The following is a 25,799-nucleotide window of genomic DNA, read 5'->3' on the forward strand; positions in this document are numbered from 1 at the left end:
TGATATCAGTGTATTGTATGAAAGGATGGGAAGCGGAGTGGTGGTTAATCAGGATGTATTGTACAGTGTAGGACCTGAGCATGACATAAATGGTATGGAATAAAGGAGGTAGAATGTGCTGATTTTGGCTGGGGTAGAGGTAATTTTATTCATAGTAGCTAGTATAGGGTTATGTTTTGGATTTGTGCTGGAAAGAGTGTTGATATTACAAGGACAGTCAGGCTGGTTAGTGCCCTCAGGGCCATGACAGTTGGGAGCCTGCTTGCATGATCTTCCTAGGCACACTTACTTGAATACAGCATTTAGACAGTGTATATTTGAAATATGAAATAACATTGGGCCAATTCAGTCCTATTAATGTGATTTTTGTAGTTTAGCCATCAGAATTTGGCATATTTTCCCGAGCCCAGAGTGATACAGCAATAAGACTTATCTAGCTTCAGAAACTCACACGCAAAGACTCTGGTCTGTAGTAAAAGCTATTAACAGTTTAAATGAAACATAATCAGGATTTGGATGTGATGTCATGGAAATATCACTGAGACAGAAGCTCCAATTACAGAAGCCTGTATTTAATGTTGTAAAGGGACTTAGAAGTATTTTATTTTAAAACTGAACATAAAGTCCTACTTTATACAGATTCCAAATTTCATTAAATTCACATCTATCTTATTACAAGTTTTGATCTTTCAAGAAAAAAGTGAAGAGAATGAGAATTCTTTTGCTTCCTCTTCTTTTCTTGGTACTCTTTATCTTGCTTGGCTTTGAGTTACAACTGTGACATTCAATTAGGTGCTGCAATTGTGCCAGTTGATTTGACACTGAAAGAAAGAAAATATGAATAATTTGTCATAAAAATATGATTCCTGCAGGATTCTAAGTCTTAATTATTATTACTTAATAATATAAAGCAGATTTTTTTTTGTTACTCTTCTGCAAAGATTTTGATGGGAATTTATAGGTGTTAAACATAGCCAGAGGAGGGAGCCTCTGGTTGCCCTATGAAGGCAATGAAATCTTGTTGGGAATAAGAACAAAGTGAGAAACGTTTCAGTTAAAGAAAAAAGTAAGCAGCAAGCAGAAGCCTTTGTTCATTCCTATAGTTTTTAATGAGAAACTCCCCTGTCTAAGCATGTTTATTGTAGTATCTTTTTCAGTGACTCAGTGTAGTGCCTCCATGAAATCTAGTCCATGAAGTACTCACAGCTGGTCCTGCAAACTGCCCAAACTGCCAAAAAACTCTGCCTGCTTTCATAACAGAGCCTCTCTCCTTCCCCCAACAAAGCAGAGCAGTGTTCATTGCTCCTCTTCTTCCTTCCATTTGTCTTCCTTTGTACTCTTTTCCTTCTCCAGGCCTGTTCTAATCATGACTTCTGTTGCCTATTTTATATGGTAGCAGGTTGGGATGGGGAGTCATGGGTGCTACTCACGGGAGAGAGGCAAGGTGAAGGTAATATTTGTATCAGCTCAGATAAGCGTGTGGGCGTTGTGGTTTAAGCCCGTTTAAAAATGGCTGCTACTGCTGAACCCAGGACAGCAGGGAAGCAATCCACAGGAGGGTTGTGGTCATCTAAGTCAGTTCACTCTGCTTTGAAGAGTGCAGACACAGCATTCTCTTCACAGCCTGAAGATGATCTAATCTATAGCTATTAGTCACTGCAGCTGTTGATTCATCTTTGAGGCTTTAACCATTCTCCCCACATGCAACTAAATATAATATTTGAACAAAATTTTACTTAAAATTACAAACTTCAGAGTAATTCAGTATGTGTGTGTGTCTTTCCTGAATATTATAGCATTCTGAATTCAAATTGCTACAACTTATACAGTCTGATGATGTGTTCATCATGTTCCTTTCTCCTTCATCTTCTCAACTCTGGATAAAAAAATATCACAGAAAAATATAGAATCAAAAGTTAGAAAACTCTGAAATGAGGTTGTCTATAGGATCAAAATTGTTCCTTTTGTAAATGTCAGCACACTACGACAATGGTTCATATCTATTTTTTGTTTCCTAGTGTGAAATCTGTACTGTGTTGTGTGTCACTCTGAGTGAATTGGGACTATGTACTAAATTAGGTGTTGGGATGCAGTGTTCTGTTATGGTTTTTATACAGTTTAGTTTCATGATTGAGATAATTGGAGTCTGTCCTGAAGAAGTCTTTTCTTCCTGCTACTGCCGTAGAGATCCATATGGTGTCATGAAAAGTAACATGAACAAAACTTTCCATAAATGACCACTCTTTATCTTTTCCTAACTTTCTTCATGCCTTCTGCTAGGGTTCTGTCCTAGTGTACATGTGTGCTGATATTTACAACTATATCTCAAGACTGTAAGACCAATGCTTTCTGAATAGGTGAAGCCCTGTATGACAGTAAGCTTTCTGGAAAACATTGGTGCCAGGATGTCTACTTTGGCACAAAAATCATTAGATTATTTTCAAAATGTCCATGCCCTCATTTGCCAGATGTAAGATGAAGCTCACCCTTCTTCCCTTTCTCTCTGTTGTAAAACTGAATCTATAACATAAATGAAAATAGCCTCATGGTGAAAATGAAAACAGCAAAGATTAGAGCCTGTCACCTCGGAACTGCAGTGCTGTAATTCTCTTTGTAGATGAGACTGCTCTTTAAAACTGTTTAGTAACTATTCTCAGAGGAGTTAAATGTACCTGCTTAAGGGATAGCTCTTCAGGTGAGTAGTGCTTCCCACGGTAAACAGCCCCACTGCACTGACAGTGCTTTCACTTCTCTAATGCATTAAAGTTCAGCAGGTTTGCTTCAATGACAGCGCTTGAATATTTCAGCTGGGTTTAATTTCCCCATTGGTTTTTATTACCTACATCTGTACTCTTTGACCATATTTGCAATACATTATGAATTCATGCTTCTGAGTCTTGCACATAAACAAAAGTGACTTTCACTGCAAGTTTTCTTCTTGCTTGCCAAAAATACAGAACAGGCAGGGACAGAAAATACATATACGGAAAACAAGCTTGGTGGGCTTCTGATTTTTAGAGCTTTCAGCAGTGGTTAAATGCTTTAAAACCCCCCTATTTCTTGTTTTGTTAAACAAGCCACTCATAATTATCTTAACATACATGACCATGATTCACTGAGCAGCAACTAAACAGTAGTCTTCTACAGATAGGCTCAGTGATATAAAAGGACTCTTTAAGCCCTTCCTCACTGGCACGTGAATAACTCCAGCAAGAATGGGCAATTATAGCTTAAGCTAAAGGGTTAAGACACTGTGATCAAAAGCTGTAATAGCTACTATCATTAATGGGCCGGCATTGAAAGGGGATTATAATCTTTATCAGTGAGGTCACTTTTTTGCCTTCATTTTGCTCTACAGTTCTCACAGCGATAAGTTGTTTTAATAGTGCTTTGTATTCTGTTGCTGCCTGGTTGTGATCAAAGCCTTAACACACAATAGAAATTTTCTGTAAAGATCCCTTCCATCTGCTTCTAAACACTTTCCATTTCCTATTTGACTGTCAGACTTTTCCAGGGCTTCTTCCTGCATGCAACAGCCGCTTGATAGAAAAGCTGCTTCCAAAACTTGCAGAGGAAACATCCATTTGAGACTTGTTTGTTCTGAGATTACAGGTGCCTGTTTAACTCCCATCACATATGGGTTTAGTCTCCTTTTGTTGATTTGTTTTAAGGGATATATCCAAGATAAAATGTTCAAATCCAGATCTTGGATCTTTCCAGAAAGTGCAACTCGAGGTTCTATTTTATTCCATTGCTGAAATTGAATTTTATTTTCCTGATCAACAAGTGAATAAGGACCCTAAGGATTAAATGTCAAAACCGTGATTTCAGAAGTATGCAGTGAAATTAAGTGGTAGCTTCACTTCATAGTATTTTTTTCATTTGATTTTTTATCTCGATACCACAAAGAATCAGGTATGAACTGGCTCTCAAATGCAGATCTCTTCTATCTGCTGTAGATGATCAAGTTTCTGATAAAAATCACGACACTTCTCATGCTTTTCCTCAAAATCTGATGTCTGACCTGGATATGCTTGAAATTGGAAATTCAGCCACTTCCAAAAGTCCAGTTAGATGTCCTCCGTCTGTTGCAAGGTTACATTCCTTTCACTTTAGATAGATTACGACAGCTTTGCCCAGCTGGTGGCAAATATCAGTTAGTGCTCAACTTTCACCAGCTGGTATGCCCTCTGAATGTAAACGAAAGGAAGAAAATAGGCTTGAAAATGTGGAAATGTGGCCATTTCCTTTTCTGAAAGTTCTGTATGAACATGTCTGTGTTACACGGGAGAGAACTGCCACTGATTATCTCAAAACTCACTTAAAACGTCTTAGCATGCTGTACTGCAGACAAAGCTTTTCAGTGTTCAGTTCTTCTCACTCAAGTGTTTTCCTTCCTTGGCTCTCAGCCACAGATTAATAGTCTGTAACCAAGCTCATTCTCAAAAATGTCAAATTTAATTGAAAAGTAAAATCAGAAAATAAAACGTTATCTGGCATGACTCCTCTGGGTCACACTCTTACGAGCTTTGCAGGTTCCTCTGCTTCATTAACTAACCCTGTGTTGGAAGGCTAAGCCTTTGCTGTCCCCACTGCAACTTCTGCCTGGAGTCCCTTGGGCATGATCCAGCCATGGTGGCGTTGGAGGAACCCAGCTAGTTTCAGTTCTGGCTCACAGGCTGCACAGAGCAATAACAAAGGCCTTTTGTCCCTCCCCTCCCTGCTTTGCCAATAAGCTGAAGAAAAGCAATAGCATGAGCTGTCATATGGCTAAGGACATAGGCTGCTGTCTACACACTGTTATTGCTCGGTCCCAATGCTGGGCAACAATCCCAAGAGGAGTTGAATGGAAGGTGCAAAGTACAGAGGTACAAGCAGCGGAGCTCTTAGAGAAAATTGTGGATAGAGTGGGGCAAATATTTTCCCAAGAAACACAGGATTGAGCAGGAAGCATTTGGTTTAGAGACTGCTGGTTTGGGTGAATCAAAGGAAGAGTTGTGCGCAAGCTAGATTTCTGTCATGGCGAGCTGGGAATCCAAGAAAATACTGACCCTGGCTCATCAGGTAACTCTAGAACTGAGAATTGGGAGCTGCCAGTCCCCACTGTACAGAACTGCCTGCCTGGTCAATTTTACTACATGCACAGCCTCTGGCACTGGTAGGAATGTCTAAACCACAATCCCGTTCTTGTGTGAATTTACTGAAGAGCAGAACACTGAGTTTTTTGGCTCAAGTTCATGCTGGGAAAAACTGTCAAAGCACAGAAATCTGTCTAGGAAGCAGCTGTTTATAGCTGTTGTGAATGTGCACCAGTCCCAAGTTCTGTTTGATGGATAACACATGCCCTCAGATTTCAAAGCTTTCCAATGTTTTTCTTTGATTTTGAGTCCATCCAAATTAAGAAGCCTTGTATCTTACAGCAAGGAAACTTGCTGTTATAAGAACTTGGTGTTACGGTAATAGTGCCTTGACGGTAGAGAGTCTCAGTATATTACAGAGTGCTGCCTGCCCTGGGAGAGCCTTTTCTGGTGGGCATTCATCTGGCTGTTGTATTTGGATGCCAGCAGAATCCAAATGATCCCCATTTCTGGCCTGCAGGTAGAAAGTAGCACAGTGTTGATGATTATTCATTCAGAGGGAGCACACACACGGGGCATTTCACTGTTGTTTTTTTTAAAGTTGTTATTTGCCTGTGACATCTGCAAGAATTCTTACCATTCCTCATCTGTGTTTTATCTTGGAGGGAGGTAAAATGCAGCAGAGAAACAACTGAAGCCAAGTTAAAAAACGTTCTCAGTCCAATGCAGGTGTGCAGTGAGTCCTCAGTATCCATGCACGTCATAGACTTTTTCCTGCCCTCACACAGTGCTACAAAATTGCAGAAGATAAATTTATAGCAGGAGCCATTATTAGAACTTATTACTTGCTTGTTTACTGTTGAGTATGTTGTGCAGCACGGATAAAATTTTAAGGCACTAAGACTTGTGTGTGTGTGGAATTCATAAAGGAAAGTGTTAATTTCCACAGAATTCTCCTCTTATTTTTTCAGTGTATTTTTTGTTGCTTCATAACAGTTGATAACTGTTCTCCATAAAGAGATGAGAACACGATACAGACACAGGAGGTCACTCTTAGGTAATATATTCATGAATGTAGCTTGCATTTTTCTGGTGATTTCCATTATTTGGCACTGCTGTTCCAGCTGGACTCTTCCCCAGATAGTCTTGTTGGAGAGTGGAAGACTGCATTTTTGTTGGGAACCAAAACAGGAGAGGTAGAGAGGACCCTCGTTAAGGAGCCTTAGGATTTTCTCCAGTGCAGCCTAAAGCAAGGAGACCTGCCTTGGTAGGAACAAGGGCTTGTAGGATATTTTTAGCAGATGGAGGAGTGCCAGAATAGAGATAAGGCCCTCACCCATGATCTGTATTCTAGGTCTGTACGAGGGAGTACTAGGATGTCACTGCTAAAATACCCTCTTCCTTTAGGACTGGAGGCTGTGCTGATTAGTGGTTACAGCAAGAGTGGCATTAAAAAGTCTCTTCACAGGTCTGTCACCAATTTGCCTTTGAGCCAATTGCCTCACTTTCCTCATTCCTAAATTTCCTAAGCTGTAAACTGAATAACCATCTCTCTGTCTTCACAAAGTTCTTTCAATAAGTTAAGAAATGGAAACTGAATATTATCCATGAGACTGGTCTTGGACTGCCTTCCTGTAGGCGGACAGGGTTTTTTTTCCCAGCACACCAAACAGCTGCAGCCTGTAATGATTGCTTTTTCGTTCATTTCCGTGTGTTACATCTCTTCTTCAAGAAGAAGTAGGATTGTGGTGTTTGCTTTTGCTTAGCTCTAAATGTTTTAGCCACTGTAGGTGTTACTTGGTCTCCTCTCTTACTAGAGGGTGGGAAGGCTGAGTGTTGCTAGTAAAATTGAGCTTCCACTTTTTATCTTTGCCACAACAGTTTAAGGCAGTTGATCTCCAGGTTTCTTTTGTAAGAACTGAATAGAAAACAGCCTGCATTGGCAATAGCTGTGATGCAACTCTTTTTCATAGATGCAGAGAACGTGCTGCAGACTCCCAGGCAGTCCTCATATTCATAGAGAGCTTTGCATTTTCAACCAATTCTAAGAAACGCTGTATTCCCAGAAAAGCAAATGATTCAATCAGCACTAAGCCTGAGTCTTCTCATACTGGGGAGTCAGCTTGAGTTTACATTAACAAAATTAGGATCACTTTTACAGAGGTTTGTTGGAAAAGGTGGGTAAACTATTTTCAGTAAAATAATCATCCATCTTAAGGTAGCACTAGATAGAAGCTGGAAAACAGCATACAAATGCTACAAAAGACAAATAAAAGCCAGACTCCTGGAGAATATAATGTATTTTCAAAGTTACACTGAAGGGCATTTACTGCCTACGGACATTTTTCAATTTGAGCAACTTCATAAAGGCTACGAGAATAGTCTTCAGGCATTTATAGAGAAACACCAATACGCAACCTCTTCAAACACTGGGGGAATAGCTAAATAAAATTCATTTATATGACTGCCTACCTGCTAAACTCTTTAAATGTTAAGTACCCTAAAATTAATTTGCAGTCCAGATCAACACTATGTCTGTAAAGAATCTCTGATTGATCTAAACCTCAGAAGAGTTTGGAGGAAATGAAAGTAGTTACCTGAAACTAATAATGGTTTCCTAATGAATGAGGAATGCAGCTGTCTGAGACAAGGGGAGGATTTCCCTAGTGACAACCAAGTGACAGAAACCATAGAAACAGATGTATTTTCAAGGTATCTTTGCAGGACATAGTATGATTATGAGTCAAGGCAACAGTTTGTGGTCTGCAGGTGCACTGTTACATCTGTATGTTTGGGTTTGTGGGACAGTGTCAAATCCACCTCTGAAGAACCAGGTCTGAGTCATTAGACGTTGCTGAGGATATGAGAGTTATAAGGAACATCTTAGTTCAAGCACTCTCAATTATACAAGCAAAAATCTCTGAAGAGATTGGTGTTTCCTTCAAGTTGTAATTAATGTTGTTTTTTATCAGTATGTTGGACACACATAGAGATTTGAAATCTCTCTTTCAAAATTTCTGGTTACAGTAATAGCTACTTTCTTTATTAATTATTGGAGAAATAACAGATTCACTTCTCTTGCAGCTCTTTAATAACGAAGTGCAAGCTGTCTTTGAAGTACTAGCAACCCAGTTATTCTGTGCTATTCTGACACAACATGTATTCATCTTCCTTCAAGGCTTTAAGCCGTTCTGTTTATCAAGCAAATCAGCAAATAAGTCAAAGCGCAACTCTAAAACTGAAGCAGCTTTATCTGCAATACAGGAAATAGAATTCAGCTGCTATTTTACGACACACATGGCCATCAAAGAACAGTCTTTATCCAAATCAGATAAGTTTACCAATAGATCAACTAATAATAAATTATGGGGAAAGGTAAATGTACATGAAGGTGGAGGCAAAAGTCACAGATTTCAAATCTAACGTGCCTCTGCTCTGACATGTCGCAGTTTCAAGGAGAAATTTCCCAAAAGAGCTGAATAAAAACAAATCTACAACTTTCTATCTATAACGAGGATGGAAACAGAGTTTATGAATCTTTGGGTATGCATAGGAGAGAAAAGATTATTCTTATTGAAGTGGAATAATGAAGGGAAACAAGGGTAAGAGATGCTCTTTGAGAAAACTCTAAAGCCTTGTCTACATGGAATTGTGTTGGGTTTGTGGGTTTTGGCTTTTTTCAGTTAGCTGATTGGTTTTTCTGGTGGGTTGTTGGTCATTTTTTGTTTTTAATTTTACCCTATGTATTCCTGTGACGATGCTAATAGATTTAACGAGTCTGTCCATTCTGTTTACATTGGGTTAGTTCCCAATGACTAAGAGAGATATCCGTAGAGCTCTGGACTTTCTCAAAATAATTGCATGCCATCCTGGGTGCAATGTCCATCAGAATTTGCATACTTGGACTTTTTTCATTGTTGATTTTCTGCTAGAACCTGATGTTTTTATCAGTCTCATGGTCGAATTCAAAAGATCCTGTAATTCCCCTGATACTGTCTCATTGTTCATGTGTTTTTAATGATTTCACCATCTTCATGTTGTCCAAGGGCACAACTGACCACTGCAAATCAAATAGCTGTTAGAAGCAGGGTGAAGAATGCATATTCTTGCAGCATGGATGATTTTGGATAAAAATGAAATTGCTTTTACAATAGTCAGTATAGTGCCATGTGAATACCATAAGACATGAAGTGGGGAGGGGGGAGAAGTGACAGTGGGCCACATCAAAGGTCCTTCTAACAAAGTATCCTGTTCCCAGCAGTGATCTGATAGTTGTGCCAGGGGGAAAGTAGGAGAACAGAGAACGAACACAATGACAGGTTTTCAGCATGTTCTTCCAGATTATTTTCTTCATTGTGAAATATTTTCATACTAATGCATTCTGTCTTCTTTTGGTTAAGTAATACAGATCACAGACAAAGGATTTCCTGCAATATGACAGTAACCAGCAGTGGCTGTGGAACAGCAGGATCTGGAAGGCCCTTTTGCTGAGTGCAGGTCACCCAAGAGTGCCGATGGCACAAGGTCATCTCAGGTTCCCTTTCAACAGGAGGAGGTGTCTGTCATTTGCCTTTCTGATACTTTTTGCTCCTGAGAGCTACTTGCTGGTTATATACCAGTTTAATACTGGTTTTTGGGGTGTTAAGGCTGTAGTCACTGATGATACTGCTGAGAGCGCTCTGCCCTGATTTTTGCAGCACCAGGTACTACAAAAGAGATGAAGTAATAGATTTGCAGGATTGCGATTCCAATGAAACACAGAGGTCACTGATGAGACTTGGCTACAAGAATACCCTCCAATGTATTCAAGTGCTTAACTTCCACTGAAGTTGCTTGCTTATCTGTTTGCATGAAATTCCAAAGCATAATCTAAAATTAAGCTTCTGATTTTGTCTGCAGGGGAAGTTAATTAGCACATCTCAACTTGCCCACCAATATCACTTTCATTTGGTGTTAAGAGCAAGTTTAGCACTCAAGTATCTTTTTTTTTTCATAGCAAACAGCCTGTGCTTATTATCATATTAAAGGAATGCCACTGGTTAAATCAGGCAATGAATATAAATAGCTGCATTACTGCCATCAGGCATCAGTGTTTATTTAGTGGATGTGAATCATTCGTGCCTCTTTGATCTGGCTTTGACTAAGCCATTGCTGTTTTCATACAAAAGAGGTTATTTGCAAACACTGCAAGAGTATCGTATACATTAAACATGGAACTAATCAATATGGAAGGCTCTCTGCTACTTTGACAAGCCTGTGTGCTGCCACAATGTCTTTAAGTGTTTTGAATTTCTCTGTGAGTACCTGGGTCCCTGGAGACACTCTCAGCATTTTCCTTTGGACCAGAGAAGATCAAGATTGAAATCTGGGCCCCACTGAAATCAGTGGTCATATCACTCTTGGGTCCCTGTGAAGGGTATATATCTGGCAGCAGAGAGGACAGAAACAATCAAGGACAACACTGATTTGTTTGTGGACTCGTTTGATTACAGTGCATGCAGGAGAGTATTTGAGAGAGAAATTTGTGCATAATCAGATAAGCAGCTAGACTCAGACCTACTTGTGCTCATTATCCACACTGAACTTTTTATTACTTTTTGCTAAAACAAAGCTCCTGTGTTGAATTATAAAACTGAACCCACATGCCTCCCCTTTAACAAACTATATGCAGACTGTTGTGTGGATTAGAAAAGCAAATTATAACCATAGGTACTGCCAAAGTAATGTTATCACAGTCACCGTGATAAACAACTTAGCATGGGACTCATTCTAGTGCCAAACATTAACCTGGGCAAAATAGCTGACAGGAGTGGTGTTTGTTCAACCACGAGACATGACTGACCTCAAATGCTCTTCAGTGAGTGAACTGGGGATGGCAAAAAAGTAGAAAAATTGTATAAATACCCACACAGTTAGATGATTTCTGAGTTAAAACTGTGCATCCATCCCTCCCTCACTTTCTGTTACTTCTACTGTAATACATGGTCATACAGAAGTTCTAGGATTCAAAGGAAAGCTGGACTTCAAGGTTTTGGGCAAATTTGGTCTTCACTCCTACACTTGTAGCAAAGTTGGACAAGCTTTGCATCATTTGGGGTTCCTTTGTTACCATTTAGTGTCATTTTAAATTTGAATCTCCTCTATGTTTATCAGGTGTTACAGAAAAGGAGTTTTTAAATAATTTGGAATGATAACTGTTGCCAAAAAGCGCAGTGGACCAATGAATTACTTCTCTTTCAGTCTTGCAGTAACTTTGTCTAACCTAAGTAAAATGGCAATTATTGTTAGGATGAAAGTGAAATGGTGACAATTTTGAAAAGTGGAAAATGAGACTTTTGTTGTGTTCTTTTGCGTAGGCCATATGCTCTTCATGTTAATGGTACGTTGTTCTCTTGCCTTGCTGTGTATTATTACATCAAAGATTTTGCCAAAGAAAACCAGCCAGAAATGCTAAACAATGACCCAGAGAAGGGTCCTTGAGGGAGCAGCAGAGATGTGGTCATGGGGCAATACCTTCCATCTGGCTTTATTCCAGACTGGAATGATTTTCTCTTCACAGGGGCTAAATCTAGAACCACAGAGGTGTGTGTCTTTGAGAGTCTTTGAGATCTGATAAATTATGTTACAGTTACTGTGAAGGGAATAGATTTTACAAATTTTCAGACCTTAAACCAGGAAATAAACCAAACTGCTTTTTTCTTCTAGCCCAGAAATGAGAAACACTAAGACTGAGGGGAATAGATTGACCAGGTCTCACTTATTTTAAGGGATGTTCCTCATTTCATTCAGTGTTACACGAATAAAGGGAAGGTGGGTCAATCAATCAACCCTTTGTTTTATTGACATAATCAAAGCAGTGTAATTATTGATTGAAGCTGTTTTTTCTCTGCACGATTCAGCCTGAAGAAATGTAATCTTTTAACACAGCCTAAGCCACAGCTTTAAGTATGTATGGAACAGCATACCTTAAAAGAGAATCATGTCTGTGACTTCCTGGTGGGAAGTTAGCCTATCAAAACATGGCATTACATCAGGCTTCTGCTTCTTGCACCTTTACTTGGGTAAGAACAGGCATGCATGGAAGGACATTTCTGAAAGCAGTGAATCAATAATTATGTAGTTTGTTCTCTGTGTTACTGAACTGTTTCACTGGCTTTGTAGAGATGTCACTGTCTCAAATTTTGTGACTACCTCTTCACCCTGATAGTAAACAAGTGCTGTGCCTTGCAATTGGGTGTGCAGTCAGACTTTGCTACAAACTTAGTCCCTTTCTCAAGACATTTTGACATCAAAATATATATCTCCAGTTTATCCATTTAGGCAAAAGTTCTTTCTGATGGAGGAAAAAATAATACAGTTCTGAGTATTTGTTTCAATTCTCCTTATAGGAGATTCCTTCCAGAGCTTCCCACGGTGGTACTGAAGTTCAGATTACAGTCCTAATGAATGCTGTAACAAGTGAAGCTATTACAAAAGGTACCTTAAGAAACAGCCTTTTTCCTGCATTATTTTTGATGTAGAAACTGGTGATATTTCGAAAGATATCATCAACTTTTACCCTTAGCATTGCTGCCAACCCCACCATGTGCTTTTGGCAGCAGCTTCAATGGGATCTTAACTCAAATGGAGGAGAACTGGGGGATATGTGATGCAATGAGAGCACGTTAGTGCTCAGGCAATGAGGCTGCTCACCTTGCCCCAGTTCAGGTGCAGAGCCAGGTATTCTATAACATCATAAAACAAACAGCAGAAACTGTTGGTCACAAAGATAAATATTTGCTACGTTACAGAATCTTATCAGAGGGAATGTGTTCTTGCTGTTTGTTGGTGGGACTTTCCAGGAACTGAAGATACATAGGGTCAGAAATTCCTGCCAGTTTGAGTGCAGCTGAGTTTCTACCCTCAGTGTCTATCTGAAAACACAGCTCATGTTGCATGCTTCTCTTGTGCGCTCTTTCTAGACCATTGTGTTTCACTTCTCTATCAATTCCAAGCTGAGGACAAGTAACACAACTTTCATTTCTACCCAGGCCTAACATTTCTGAGAGCAGGTTTTGTCAAGGCTTTTTAAAAATCTATGTTACCTTGTCTCTGGCTGGTTGAAGCCACCCTGGCCCTGTTGAAAATTAGATCCTCTTTACAAAACATTTCTCAAGAAGACTGGATTATTTAGATGGGACTATAGATAATATGGATTACCAGAGCCCTCACTCTACAATATATCATGCGTAAGGAAATAGCTGCTTCTAACAGTGCCTTAGAAACATCAGCTTAGTTTGACAATTTCTTAGAGTTAGCCTAGTTTTCTAACAGGAGGGTACTCACAGTAGGTTTTGAACTGGCTAAATTGTTTGAATGGAGGAGTGGGGAACTTTAAGGCTATTAGAGCCCAAGTGAGTCTATTGCTAACCCTTCAGAAGGAAAGGTTGCAATGTGAATTTAACACTATTATACACCAAAGAATTCATCTAAATGGAGTATCTGATGAGCACTCACCTAGGACAAAAGCTGAAGGCCAAGGCTGTACAATATTAGACATGAGAAGCTCCAGCCAGAAGCGTCTGCACTACAGGGAGTCAGACTCAACCTGTTGGACTGCTTGTAGAGCTCATGTCATTACACATGTAGAAATGTGATAGGAAGCTTATGTATTACCTATGTGTTATGTCCCCTCATTACCAAGGCATTTAATTTCCTGATAAGTCAACTGCTTGGTTAAAGAGTGAAAAAACTGTCTTTCAAGCTGAAGCATACATGGCAATCATTAAACCATCACTCAGGTCCCATCCCATAAGACATTTCATTGCATAAAATTTTTCTGAAGCCTATGGGTCTCTACACACATGCATATCTCTTCCTTACCATGTTTTATTGAAGGATTACAATTTAACCAGGTAAATAGGCTCTGTCCCAAGTTCCTATTGAGCCAGTAAGAGTTTCCAGATAATATGATGTCATATTGTATTTAGATAGCTGAATATGTGATCAGTCAATCAAGTATTGTACACGGCAGTTCTGTAAGAAGGGTTACTGTCACTAAAATGTTACTGTTTAGGCCTGGCTCTGGCACTGAGTTAATTCTCTTTAAAATCCAATGTTTTTTTGATTTAGTTCTAAGTGCTCTAAACACAGATCCCAAGAACAACTCTGATAGAAATGGCTTGTTGTAGGTATTTCATTTAAAAAACCAGACAAACAAGATTTCTCATTTGGTTTTGGGGTTGGTTTTTTGTTTGTTTGTTTGTTTTTTAACAAATACATCTTTCCTTTTTTACTTTGCTGTTGCAAGTTAAGCTTTTTATGCTTTCAGTTTGAAAGTGGATATCTCATATGCACTTAATGTGTGCTTGCTCATGGCTTCTTGGTCATCTGATTTTCTTGGCTCAACTCTCTGCCTCAGCTCTGGTCTGTTCCCAGACTGAGGAACATTCAGAAATCTTATCATGCTTCATGCTAGTGGTTAAACTCCTCTGGTGGATATGGTTCCAGTATTGTTTCCATATGGTTTCTGCTCTAGAAGAAGAAGGCAGACCAGTCTTTATTTTGAGAAACTGTTCAGGTGTTAAGTAGTTAGCCTAGTTTGTGGGTATTTAAACTTTCCTGGAGTGCTTTGCTAATATCATATAGAAGTCTTGGGATGCTGCAGAGTGTGTAAGTAGCCTTGATGGTGCAGGTTTTATCACAATATTCTCGTACAAAATCAGCCTTTCTTTTCCCTTAATGCTCTCACCTGGGTACTGCTCAAAATGCATGCCCTGTTTTTATGAGCTATTCTTACTGCAGCTAAGCAGACATATCCCAAAAGCCTGCTCTGCTTCTGGCCATGCTAACTGTAGGAAAAAAGTGGAGATAGGCTCTGTCTTTGTAATTGTGAGGCTTTCTGTCCCCCAGCGTCCTTCATCAATCTGGAACTTCCCACAGTCTCCCCCACCAATGCAGTCTCTAAGCTGAGGAAGGTAACAATATTAGAGTTTTGAAGTCACAGTTATCCACCTAAGCACAATTTATGTTTTAATCTAGCAGCTGGTTCTCACATTCACAAACCCAAAGCCCTGAGGCCCAACCCTTTGGCTGTCGTGTCTGAGTTTGTAGCAAGAGTTGGGTATGTTATATAGGTGCATCTGAGTTTTTAACATGGATCTGAATATATGGGTGGTGATGATAGTGGTGAGAATTATTCTGTCACAAGGTGTGAGGGGGAGAGAGATGCATATATGATTGCCTCTTACCACCAACTACTTCCTGGTTTTGTCACACACTGTGTCTCCTGATGTTGGAATGATAAAAAAACCACCACAAACTGATTTTCAGTTCTGTAGAATCGTTATGCAAAATCTACAAGGAATACTGGGAATGAATGAATTTGTTGGCTTTTTTGTTCTGAAGAGCTGAACTGTACTTTGTGGTTTGAGATGCCTACAGGTGTAAATCTGTCTAGACCAGAGTTTGCATGGTAAATATGTAGTGGAAATTAGGGGTCACTTAGGGCGAGGGGCTGGAGGTGAAGGGTAACATTTCTGTTCTTTTTTTAATAGCTGTTTTCTTTGGGAAATATAATTCCATTCATTTCACCAGGGGATATTCTGGGAGACATAAAAGCCAAAAAAACAAAACAAAATAAAAAAGTAATGGATAAAATGCCTTATCTACTTTTCCTTCATTTTTTCTTCTGATTATCTTTCTGTTCCTTTCCACCTCCCCTTATTTCTTTTTTGTCAGACCCAGTGTGTTCATTTTCATGCACTACTTTTCACTGATTTTCTCACTGATGTTACTCCTCAGTTCTCTCACGGTACCTTTTCCAGGCATTAGGAAAGAAGCTGCTGCCAGGCCCTGAGCTCCCTTTCATTCCTTTCCCAGAGTCCATTTAATTTTACTTTCTCTATCTTGCTCTCTCCTTTACTGCTGCTTCATCTTTTGATTAAGTTTCCTGTTCTGACCAACACTCACCTTTCATGTCCTTACTCAAACACCCTTCCAGTGCTCTTCTCCCTGCTTCCTCCATTCTTTCTTTCAGCTCTGTTTTATTGTTTCATCTTTTGATTAAGTTTCCTGTTCTGACCAATACTCACCTTTCATGTCCTCACTCAAACACCCTTCCGGTGCTCTTCTCTCTGCTTCCTCTATTCTTTCTTTCAGCTCTGTTTTCTTCAGAGCAGTGTGTTCCTTTCCTCTTGCATTTGATCCAGACTTTTTTTTTTTAATATGCACATGTCAATAGACTTCTTTGCCATACAGTTCTTCATACCTGCCCTGAGGTTTCACACAAGGCTGAAAGATAGGGACTTAGGTGGTCCTCTGAGAGAAGCAGACTGGGATTAGCCTATCCTACATGTGGATCTCATATTCAAAACCAAAGTAATTTTAGGCTTCTTGAAATACGTTGCTCTTGTCAAGAACTTGCTTAGCTTTTTCATAAACCATTTGCTGTGAAGTCAACTGAGTTCTGTGTCTAGCATTACTCAGCTGGAACAGCAATTCAGAAACTCTGTAATGAACTTCCTTCCTGAGCAACTGCCCAAAATGGACTTTTAATAAGAGCTGTGTGATAACTTTTGGAGGTTTAGTTCTATGTGGATAAATAAGTCCCTGAGAGGCAGAGGAGGGAGATACTTATTTTCTCATGTCTCATGAAGGCACTGAAGGGAGGTGAATATCTCATGATAACCACACCCCTTGTCATCCTCTATTAGTCACATCACATGTTTCCTGAGCACAACACTTCTTTATATTCCCCTGACATTTTGCACGTCGCACAAGAACAGTGACTAGTTATCATCCTCAGGGCTAACACCAGCTCAAAATACAGTTCAGTGAGCCTTTGCAGGAACCTCTAATTGTCTGTGTACAGTATGCTGGGCTTCACAAAGGCTGTATTTACTCTGTCCAATAAAAAAAGAAAAGCAATTGGATAGGACAGAATTGATGTGTTTTGACCTTAAGCTTCTACCGTATCAGCCAAAAGGGAGCTGGAAACTTTCTGCCTTTTGCTACAAAAATTGATGGTCACACGCTATGGCTCTGCCTTATGGCACTTCGAGCAAGTCTGCAGGGCAGCGTCAAGGTGGCCTCCTGCTAACTGCAGCTCCTCTGATGCCTTGGGTCCATAGTACATTGGTCCAGCCACACCCCAGGACAAGGACTTCCAGGTGGTGCATTCAGAGACTTTAAGGAGATAGGGGAGCAGTTGGCTGGAGGAAAATTCCAGTAATGTATATCCTGTATACAAATGATGATGGCAGCCTGTACAACTTTGCAGTAACTTTGATAACCAGGAGCTACTTCAGCTAATTCATCCTGCCTCTCTTCCTTTAAAGACATTATAGACAGAGAAACAAAGAGAATTAGCACTGAAATCCCTTTGCTTTGCTGTGTGAGTCAGTGGGGTTCAGTAGCCATGATATCTAACTACTTCTTGTCTTTGGGATTCATATATTTGACATACGTGCATATAACGGTACTATATTGTGATGTTGCTGTATCAATCAGAATTAAAAAAATAAAAGATATGACACAAACTACTTTCAGTGTGAGTAGAATGGTCTTCCCATTTCGTGCCTTGCCTGGAACATCAAATAGGTGAGTTTTTATTAGTTTTCGTTTGCTGCCACGTTATGGATGAAGACACACAGAGAAACTGGTCTCAGTTAGGTGCTTAGAGCACTATGGATCCAATCCTTCTTTCATATAATTGCAGATGAAGAGCTGCAATCCCCCTCAAAAATTGCATTTCCTATTTTGACGGGCTTGAGTTAAAAATAGAAGTGAGAACTGGGCAATTGCTGCATATGAGAAACACAGCCAAATGCAGTTGCGGTTCAAGACCTGTACAAAAACATTATGTCCATGCACAAGCCAAATACGTTTTCCTGGAATGTAGGATGCTTCCTTTTGTGTGTCAGGCTCTAACCATTGAGTCACTTCCTGTGGGTTTGCATTGTGTAGATTAGCAGGTGCAATCCTAGGCACGTATAGAAACTTCCTTTCTTACTGCTCTCACAAGGCTTATCCTTGGCTTCCTCTGAAATTCAAACTTCTCTTCTTCCTTATCCACACTACATCTCTCTTCATTTTTGTCTCTGCCCCTGCCTGTCCCTGCTATCTGCCCAGGATTTCTTCCTGACACCTTCTTACATTTCTTTTCTTTGGCCAGCAGTCTAAGTAAAAGTAGCCAAGTTACTCTGTTGACTTGCAAAGCTAACTCTTTACAAGGAATTCTCTATTCTGTGTTTTAACAAATGTAGCCATGGCCACAAAATCAGGAATTCCTCTGGAATTACATGTGGTGGGTTTCTTTTTACAAAGGAAAGAATATGGGTGGAAGAGGTTGTTAAAGATAATTCGGAACAGCAATGGTTCAGGATACTTACTCATTCCATATCTCTTACTGAAGATATGGACTGCACATTTTAGTACCAGAGTAACTATTTCAGCTGAAGCATTGAGGCTTTCATCAAAACATCCAAGCCAGTAAAATGGACTGTGTATTTACATGCCCTACACCACCCTTGTTTTGTTCAGCTGCCTGCATAGGAGTAGCCACACTGGGATGTTTTTTAACTGTTGCAGAATAGGTAGCACAATTTAACATTTGTGTGTAGATGACCTCTCTCTTATGTTTACTTACCTTGTGAACAAGTATGGGTTTCCTTTATCTAGGTTGTTAGGAGAGAAAAATTAAAGTAAAGGAGAACATGTCATTCTTTGGACACAAATCCATCCCTTCTTTGTTTCTTTTCCCTGTTAAATTACGTAGCTTAACCACAGGCAGCTCTTTTTAAACGTCTCTAGCACCTGTTTCCTTTCTGTCTACTTCACACTAGTTTGGAGGGATGGCTCCACATTTTAAAAAATCAAGCATACAGTCAAAAAAGAAAGCTGGGGGGGGGGGGGGGAAGAACTTTCCCTTTTGAGAAGACATTTATAAGGGCTGAATGTCTAACAGTGTGCCAGATAAATATGAGAATATGGCGAAAAGTCTGGTGAATAAAGGCATGCCAAAATGAGAGACAGAAACCAATCGCGAAGAATGGTAGTGAGATTTTGCTGATATTCTGTAACTACAGTGTTTGAAAGTACAACGGCAGAAGCAAATGGTTTCAAACTTTGCCAATATAATGTGCACAGGGTAGAAGCCGAGAACAATTGTACCTGTGTTCTTCATTTTTTTCTCCAGAGCTTGCCTCTGGCCAGGGATGGGTGAGGGATGGGAAAGAAGGAAGGACCTAGACTCAGAAGTGTGCTGAATGTTTGTTTGTTTTTTCGGAGGAAAAGGAGAAGTGATTGAGATGATGGTGCTTCACATCCCAGAGGGAGTTTCGTTTGACAGATAAGCACGCTGAGTCATGAGCTGAATACCTGCCTAAATGTTTCGGTAGTTGAAGGAAATCCTATCAAAGTTTGCTGTTGTGGTTGAACGTGCTGACTCAAAGCACTTACTACGTGAGCTACCAGGGAGAAAATGTGGCTGGTGGTAAGTTGCACAGTGGGCCATGTGGAAATCAGGAGGCAGAAATTATTCTCTACATGAAGGAAAAACAATCCTGGTATGTGAAAATGCGAACTGTTTGTTTCAATGAAGAGGCTGGGTTTGGCTTTACTCCATGTAGTTATTTGAAGGCTATTGAGAAATGCAAATCTTGATTTATTTTTACAGTGCCATGTGATGAGACTCATACTTTAGAGGAAGAGAGACAAGTTTATGGACAGAGTCCAGAAACAAGCAAAAAAAAAAAAAAAAAAAGAAAACTCACAACTCATGCAGTTTGTGTAAAATTATTAAAATACCTGAAAAAGAAACCCCCTGATTCACAAAGGACAAAAGCAGATAGTTTTCCAGGGGAATTGCCCGAGAGGGAGGTACAGTTTGGTCTGGTGGCCAAATGACACCAGTCTTCTATGGGCTTTAGACTGTATTTCATCACTCGAATTTGTCCCACTATAAGGGTTTTCAGTTCTTCATCTTTTGTGTTTTCTTATATAGTAGAACATGCTTAATGTCCATATATTTCACTCTTAGTCACCAGAGACCTCACAGATTTTTATATTCTAGCTTTGAAAAGGGTTGGCACAATTTTTGAGAGACAGCATGAAAAGCTTTCACAGATTACTTTTAGAATGTAGATTACCAACTATATCCTGGTCCATGGAGAAATTATTTTAATTTTCTAAGCCCTTTATTCTGATGAGGCAAAAAGAGTGAGATTTAGCTAATGAATCAAAATTCTCTTACTTAGTAGAAGAGGCTAAGACAAATATATTTATAGGATCATTCTCCTGCTTAATTTCCTTCCTTTTTACTCCAAAAAACCTTAATGGTTGAGAGTAAACTTGAGAGAAACAGGTTCTAAAGCAGAATTTTTAGAATCACAGAAAATCTGGGTGAATCATCCGGTCTAATCTCTTGAAGCAGGTCAGCTTCCAATAGAAGTATTTTAAACTTGCTGCTCTCTCATATAATGTCTTCCGTATTGACTCACCTGCCTTTCCTTCTTTGCAGTTTTAAAAACCTTAAGCACTAATGCTGATGAGACTGCTCATTGGGAAGTGATCGACAGAAGTATTCTTGCTTGAGTGAGGCAGGAAATTGAAATGGTGTGATGCCAGCAGCTGGAGAAGGCACGTGCTTGCACAGCACTGGGAAATGCAGGGGCTTTGCTTGCAAACATTCCCTTTGGGATTCTCCCTCCTACTTTCTCTCAGCAAGGGCAGACACCCAGTTCTGAGTTTCAGTCCAACACTGCCTGTGAGAACAAACCACAGTTTTCAGAGAACAAATACTGTTGGAGCTATCAGACCACCCGCGCATTGGCCTCGGAGCCTTCTCAACAGCCCAGGCCTGCAGCTACAAGGTTGGCTGCTTCTGGGACCTTGTTATTACTTGCTTATATGTGGATATGCCCACGTTTTCCAAGAGGAATAGACAGCTAGCAATATTCCATGCTTAGTGTTGGCATTAAACAATTGGTATAAGTCTATGTAGGTCTGCTGCAAATTAACACTGCCTCTATACCAGTTTCACTAGTGATCCTGTTTTCCTAAAGCCTTTTTCCAAGTAAGATTCCATGGTGAAGGAGTGGAGTTACAAAGAGAGATCTCTGAAATTGCCCATGAAAGTGTCGTGATCAGTATTGCTGGCCTTCTTCCAACATTGTGAGTTCTTCATGCAAATTAGGAAGTGCCACTAATAAGCAAAGGAGGGTTTCTAAAGTCAAGGGAGAGAAGACAAGACAGAGGCTCAAACGGTTTACTGGTATGTGACCCTTAATCATACCCCAGGCACCTATATGTTCTCATTAGGGGTGAACTATGAATGCTTAAACAGATTAGCAAGATCATTTTCTATTCTCTAGTCAGTGTGTTCTGCTTTATTCTCTGTGAAAGCCAGTAATGAGCAGTTCAGACACTGCGTGGGGCAGCAAGACCACTCAGTAGAGACTGTAGGCACATTCAGTTTAGCAGTGAGCTGGCAGCTGGCTGGCGCACACCGCAAAATATGCTGTATTTCTTTATCAAATCAACAATAAGTGTTCATGTTTGTTCTGGTCTGTGTGCAAGAGCTCACGTATGCCTGCATACCTCATAACTCTGACCGAGCAATTACATCCCATACTTCCCTTTTCTGTGCTGCTATATTAAAAGTTACAACATTACATAGTTATACAGAGAATAAGCCTATCAAAATACATACTAAAATATATTTCCTTTCCTACTTACTGCTTTGAAGCTCCAGCATTTCTCCTTACTTCCCTTTTCTTTACTCCTTTTTTAAATCATCTTTACAGCATCTTCTTCTGTCTTTACAGCTATGGCCTTGCCCTGTCTGTTTGTTTTCTGGCTTTTGACTTTGAACTCTCTTCTGTCTTGTTGCAAGTTTAACAATTAATGGTGGAAAATTAAAAAGCTTCTTACAATAAAAAATAATAATAAATAATAATTAAAAAAAAAAAGGCAGGAGAAAAGGGTTGACAGAGGCAAGAGGAAAAACTATCTGACAAACCTGGTGTGTTAGGGTTAATACTGGAGTGTCCAAAAGTCAATCTTCATGGTTACTGTCACAGGACCTTGGAAAACAGGGCCAGAAATATTTCTTTTACTGGTTTTAATGCACCCTAATTCTAAACATGGACTAGAATTTTTTAGCTCCATCTCATCATCCTTGCAATGCTACTGCACGTTTCTTGTGCTGTCTTTAAGAGTCAGTTGACACGTCATTTCTGTTCTTGTCCTTCTTTCTCTTCTTGCCCCAGCAGAGGTCTTCTCTCAGTAGTTGTCCTTGTTAGCAATATGACTTTTCAAATTTGTCTGCTACTCTGTGGGAAATTTCTGTAACCCTATAATTATCTCTGTTTACGTGATGGAAGTCTTTTTGCATGTCCTATTTAGCATTTGCTAACTGCTGTTTGTGCTTGCCTCTCCCTGCTAACAATGGACTTTGGATTCCTTTTTTTTTTTTTCCCTCTGTATGATTAGGACTTTTTTTTTAACTCTTACATAGTTGGGCTGAACTACTTAGCAAGCACTGAATGTGATACTTGAACAACAGTTCTTTGTACATCACCTCTTCAAGAGTCCTGTTTGAAACCATCAACTAAAATTAATCTTGAGATTAAGGGCAAGACTGAAATCTCAGGCTAACTCTATGTGATATGAAACCACACTGTGCCATACTTTTTTTCCCCTTTATATCCATGCAAATGGTAAATTGGTTGGCTATTCTTTGCCCAAATCATGCCAAACTTGTTTGCAAATGGAGCTGCTGTTAAAGCAGGGCTGGATGCAGCTTCAGTATTGCTGAGGTGGTTGGGCAGTGGTGTGTATTCTTCCCTGACAACTGATACAGGGTGGTTGTAACACCAAATTGGTCACTTGGAAGGTGAAGGTGACAGAAAAGGGAATTACGTCTTGCTGAATTCTCGTGCTGGAGTATGGAGAAACCAAAGAGGTGAAGTAACCCAGAAAGATGCTTTTAAGCAGGGTAATAATAAAAATCATCAGATCTGCATGATCCCAAACATGACAATTAAACTTAAATGTATTCTGTAACATATTCTGGATTATTGTGATTAACTAACATTGAAAGGAACTGACTGAAATAGGGTTGGTGAAAAGAAGCAGGCAGTTCACATGGGGAGAAATCAGTGCGATGTTTTCTCCTTTCGTATTTAGCCGCTACTAAGAATTTATCTAGGTGTGAATAGCCTAGAAAGTGCCTGCAAACTTAGCTCCAGGCAACCAGGAACTTCAGGTAAAGGCACTGAAGTGAGATTTGGGCTATACTGGTCTGGAGTAGTAACTGTGGACACCAGCTCTTGTTGCTTTCTCTTCTGGACTGTTGAATTCACATCTACCTGAGGCTGCTCTACAGATACCTGCTGCCTTGGGACATAGTTTTCACTTTGGAAGGACGGGATTTGGGGAGATTTCAGTTGCCAGGAACAGCAGGGGTAGAGCTAAGTGGTGCTCTACCAGTGACATTCATCCACACTTACATTAAAACAGTGTGGTTGGCTGGAGCAAGTCTTATCTAAAGAGTATTTAACAAGCACGTACACAGTTTAGAGCACTGTTCTGTGCTGCTGCAAGTCTTATAGAGCATGGTATAAGGAATGGTTGTTAAAAAGACAATTTCTCAAAGAAAAGTTCCCCAAGCTCTTTCTGAAATGGCATGGAAAATATTTTAGGGGTTTTTCTGCATCCTTGAGCCGCTTTCAGTACCTGTTTAAGAAAATGTACTTTTAAACTCAGTTTCATTGCTTCCTGCAGACTACAAAGTGTACATGCTTGTTTTTAGATCTTTAAATTAGATGGTGTAATGACTCAGCATGAAAACCAGTCAAAGGATGCAAACATTCCTCTTCTGAGATGAGTGTTTCTAACAATCAATCAAAATGAAATGACACAAGCAAAGAGAAGAAATGAATCAGCCCCTCACTCAAATAGTATGCCATTCTTCCTCCTTTAGTATTCACAGAATCACAGAATGGTTTGGATTAGAAAGGACCTTAAGATCATGCAGTTTCAACCCCCCTGAGATGAGCAGGGACACCTCACACTAGACCATCTCACCCAAGACTGTCCAACCTGGCCTTGAGCACTGCCAGGGATGGAGCATTCACAACTTCCCTGGGCAACTCTTGTTACTTTTCTTTTTCCTGCAAGTAACCTGATAAATATAAGGAGGAAGTTAACTTTTTTTCCCCCTCTGTATTGACACAAGAGAAGACACTTTAAAGTTTTTCTAGGTTTTTTGTTGTTGGGCATTTTCTATCTTTTCTTTTTTTTTTTTTTTTTTTTTTTGTTAATGAAGATAAATATTTTGTCTATCTTAAAAAGGCCACCCATGCAGACTCTTCAATATAAATCTTATCTTCTACTTCCAATGAACCATTAAGTAACTGAAATCTCTGTAGATGTATTGGGTTAGCTGGAAAAAGTTTCCCATAGCAACCTGCTGAATAGTTCTTAATTATATCAATAGTCACAGATTTCTTAAAAAAAAAAAAAAAAAAAAAGCTAAACATTTGCAAATGAATGACCAGGGTTCTGAAGTTTGATTAAGGTTGAATTGCCTTGAATCACAGCAGAACATTAGAGAATATGGTGAGTATTATATTTCAAAAACTCCATTCATGACTTTCCCACTATGTTGCTTTCATATTAAATAAGAGATGTGACTGTAATCCTGTGTCCCTACTTCTCGTTTAAGTTAACATCCTTCTTTCATGTGCTAGTAGATGGAAAGCATTCAGATATATTCTGTTGAATACAATGCTGGGAGACTGACTGCAAATGTGATTTGGTTCAGCAATGGTATTGCTGCTACTTGTTACTGTGACGACACAACTGCAGTGCTCTCTGAACGGCTGTAAATCTCCTAATTTTAAATATTTAGAAGTTGGATACCCTCTTGGGTTTTTTGCTAATTGTATCAAATGTCCAGGTGAATGTTGTCTGTGTGCATCTTTTCCCAGTTGAATGTTATGGTCAAAAGATGTCATTGTGCAACTATCTGGAGCCTTTCTTCCCACTGAGCTGCAAGTGAAATCTTCAAACTATAATGTCAGCCACTGAGTTCAGTATGTGTAGGACAGTATGTTTCAGGATTTGGGAAGGACAGTATTGCTTCTATTTCATGATAGGTGCTAGAAGCAGTAAGTAGTAAGGAACAGCATACATTGAAGTGTGGGTGTACAAAGTATGATGAAGTGAACAGGAAATTGTTCAGACTGCAAGGGCTAACACAAGCATGTTGACTGGGAAAGACACATGGGGCTTTGCACAACCACATGGCCTTAAACTCACTTTCAGCAACAGAGATCCCATATCTTTAAATGGGACAATGGTTAGTTAATCAGACGGGTTTAGGGTAGAAGGAGCTGCTTATCATCTTTCTTGAAAAAGATAGTGCCAGTGATTAATCATCCTTTTTCTGATTTATGAAACATCTAATAGCTAAAGATAGACCTTCATATACACAGAACTCACTCAGAAAGTACAAAGTCTTTTATAGTTTATATGTATATCAGCCTTTTTCCTAGCAGTATGCATACAGGTCAGCATATCTCTTTGGCATAAAGTGGAGTTTAAAATTTGGTAGCACAGCCTATTGAGAAGATGTGAATTTCTAAAATTTCCCTGCCTTTTATGTGCTACTGTAATCACATCTTTGGAATGTGGGAATCATTTATCCGAAGTAGGGAACAGATTAGTGCCACTGTT

The 25,799-nt window shown here is 39.6% G+C and overlaps 1 long non-coding RNA gene across 1 annotated transcript; it reads right to left on the reverse strand.

Annotated features, from left to right (window-relative positions):
- Positions 1–634: 634 nt before the first annotated feature.
- Positions 635–22,458, reverse strand: LOC136017758 (uncharacterized). Its single transcript, XR_010614070.1, has 3 exons — positions 21,795–22,458; positions 20,558–20,821; positions 635–821 (listed from the first exon to the last, which is right to left on the reverse strand). It is a non-coding gene; the product is annotated as an uncharacterized LOC136017758 (long non-coding RNA).
- Positions 22,459–25,799: the final 3,341 nt, after the last annotated feature.

This window comes from Lathamus discolor, chromosome 6 (assembly GCF_037157495.1).
Source record: "Lathamus discolor isolate bLatDis1 chromosome 6, bLatDis1.hap1, whole genome shotgun sequence".
Classification (NCBI taxonomy): Eukaryota; Metazoa; Chordata; class Aves; order Psittaciformes; family Psittacidae; genus Lathamus; species Lathamus discolor.